Genomic DNA, 3411 nt, shown 5'->3' with positions numbered 1-3411 from the left:
GCTACTCGGTGAAACGGCTCTTCTATAATGGGTAAAGAGTGGAGTTTGGCTTTCTGGTGGTCACCTATTTTCCCTATCTTTTGACATATGTCACACGTTCTACAATAATATTTAAGATCTTGCGTGATCCTAGGCCAGAAGAACATTTGGGTCAACCGGTCCCTTGTCTTCTTAACCCCTAGATGTCCTGCTAGGGGAATGTCATGACTGAGTTTTAATAACTCAGCCCGAAACTTACGTGGCCCTGTGTCCCACCCCTCCTGTCACTCGATACAGTAATCCCTTATACCACTCGAAACCGTTCGTGAGTGCTGTCCCCCCGGGTAACCTCTGCTGCATTTCTATACACTTCTAGTGTGGGGTCTGTTCTGTGTTCCTGTTCGAAACCCTGTGGCGTATCCCACAAAGTGGAAGGGGGGTCGGGTAAAGGGGGTATTTTTTAACTCCTACTGGTTTACAGCGGTGCTTCAAGTCTGGCTTGAGCTCGGGTGGTAACCGGGTAAGCTTCTGAAGTGGTGTTAGTTGAGAGGTTAAACAGCCTACATCATTTCCCAATAAGACTTCTGCCGGCAGTTCCTGCATAATGCCAACCTCCAACTGTTTGGATCCAGAACCCCAGTCAACAAGGACACTGGCTGTAGGTAGCTTGTGTATGGCACCCCCAGCTACCCTTACAGCTACTGTGAGACCGGTGCGAGTTTGGGCCTTGACCGTCTGTGGTTGTACCACGGTTAGAGTGGCCCCAGAGTCTCTCATAGCTCGGGCCCCCACACTATCCACTGTAATCCATTCACAGTGGTGGTCCCGGTTGTCGCCCCCAGCTTGTACTGGATTGACCTCATTTAGAACACTCCACTGCTCTTCTTGGTTAGGGACGTAGGTAGCACTTTCCTTCTGGACACAATGGGCGGCTGCCCTGGGCTGTTGTGGTGGTTGCCTTTCCCAGCTTCCCCGGTTCAAACGAGGGCACTGTTTTTTGTAATGTCCTGGTTGCTTGCAGTAATGACACACTGCTTGGGGTCGAGGTGTTGCTGCTGGGCCTTGTGGCGGGTTACTTATGAAGGCTCTAGGTGGTGCATATGTTGCTGGAGCTGGGTAGGTGTGCTTAAAAGTTGGCCTGCTCACCCCCTGTTCTCGCCTCCTGTTGTCCTGGTGCTCATCTGCTAGTCTGGCGCCTTCCTCCACAGTTTTAGGTTTTCTGTCCTTTACCCAGTGTTTTATATTGTCTGCTGTGTGGTTAAAAAACTGCTCTAACAGTATGAGTTGTAAGGCATCCTCCAGGGTAGTTGCTTGGCAGCTCTGCATCCAATTCCGGGCTGCCCTGTGTAGCCGGAAAGCCCATTCAGTATGGGAATCTCTCCCTGTTTTCCGAAGTTCTCTAAACTTCTTCCTGTATGCCTCAGGGGTACAGCATATCTGGCCAACAAAATGCCTTTTATCTTGGCATAATTATGTATGTCCCCCTCAGGTACTGCTCGCAACGCCTCTGCTGCTCTTCCTGACAGCTTGCTGCTAAGTACTGCAGCCCATTTTGTGGAGTCTAATCCCTCCACCGCACATTGACGTTCAAAGTCTTGCAAATAACTGTCAATTTCCATGTCATTGTCATTAAAAGTTTTAAACGCTGCATAGTTTACCTTCTTTGGTAGGTCATTTGTACTTCCCGGGGAGTGTAGCAAATCCCCCTGTAGCAGTCTGTCTCGGTCCTCTCGCTCTTTTTGTGATTGCCTGGCTTGTGCCATGACCTGCAGAACCGCCTCTGTTGGTGGCTTTTGTCTTGTTACTTGCCACTACACCTCGAGCTTCCAGCAAATCTTTCAATGTGGATCTTTTAGGTAGCTGGTATTGCTGAGCCATTCATTCCCTTGCTTGGTTCAGGACGTCCATTCGGGATTCGAATCCCTCCGCTTGCCACCAGTTGTAAGGAAAAAAAGAATATTTAAACCTCATTCGGTAGTTTCCTTCCGAACCGCCAGAGCATCAGTGAATATAGCTTTCCTTTCTGTAGTCGAAATAGACGAAGTCCATACGAATACAAATAGCTTTATAAGATAATAGAACCAGTCTTTGAAGTTTAATGAGCAAGGGGGGTGGTCTTTGTTCGGTAGTTAAATCAACCGAATGAATAGGGAAGAAATATTGTAATAAAAGAAGGATTTCTTCACAGCTTTGTTTGGGACAGTTGTTCTAAGATGTTTCAAAATAGAATAAGTATTTCGTAGGCAGTGATTTCAAACAATGTGCTGGATAGTTTAACAAGGTAGAAGGTGTAAGATCATTGTTAGTGACCTGGACCTTTGTATCCAAGATCCGATTTGGCAAAATCAAGTTTATCTCTCTCTTATCCCTGTTAGGTAGAATATTGCTAAGATGTCTCAAATATTCCATGTAACCCACTGTGAACATACTAGCATTTTCTCATTCATTGACTGGATGGATGGCTGCAAATAAACTTGACACGGAGAAAAAGAAAACATCTCTTTACTCTCTGAATATTCCCGTAACATAATGGTGGAGCATGCGGATGGAAAAATAGGGATATGTGAGTCTTGTCTTGCCTGCCAAAAACTCTGAGATACATAGGCTGAAAAGAGAAACACATCCATAAAGCTCAGCCATTCTCATAGCTATTTTTGCTGTTTATCCAAAAGAAAAAGGAAATATTGGCAGTCAGATCTCTTCTTGGATCAAGAAGCTGCTAAAACAAAGGAAGAAAGATCCACAGCTGGCAAAGTCTTCAAATCTCCAGAGTCCAAAGTATTGAAGAAGACATCAAATACCCCAGGGAGAGGGCCACGGATCGGTTTAAGAAGCAAACAGAGGCTTATAAAGATCCTTTTATTGTTGAGACCAATACTACATTTAAACCATGAAAAACTGTTTATGTAACTTTGATAAGTACAATAACATCTACTGATGAAATATCTAAATGGCAGCACGGGTGAGATGTGAAAATCTATCTCAATGTCTCCCCCTCCCTTCTTTTACCTGGGAGGAGGGACATAATGCTGCAAGCCCTGGTGGTCCAGTGGTGGCATGTTTACTCCACCGGCTGCAAGCTGACTCTCCTGTCCTCCGGCGAACACAGCACTGTGCGGCAACGTTCCGACCAGCCTGCTTGCAGGAGGAACACAGAGCCTCCCAGGTTCTTTATTCCCTCTGCTGGAAGTGCCAGTGGGCTGGTGAGGGTGATATTTGAAATCCTTACAAGTCAAAGAGGGCTTACAGCAAGGCTGGCTCTGCATGAGCCGGCAGAGAAAATGAAAGGATCGGCCCTGCCAGCCTTGGTCCACGGCCATCAAGGCCCACTGGGCATTTTTTGCAGAAACCATCATGGCCCACCTGAAATCCCAAACCTCCCACTAGTGGGCGGTAGGGACCAGGTTGACTATGTGAATCAATTAAGACAAT

The sequence above is a fragment of the Pelobates fuscus genome, chromosome 6 (assembly GCF_036172605.1).
Source record: "Pelobates fuscus isolate aPelFus1 chromosome 6, aPelFus1.pri, whole genome shotgun sequence".
NCBI classification, from domain to species: domain Eukaryota; kingdom Metazoa; phylum Chordata; class Amphibia; order Anura; family Pelobatidae; genus Pelobates; species Pelobates fuscus.
The sequence above is the reverse complement of the archived record's forward strand: the minus strand, read 5'-3'. Positions refer to the sequence as shown.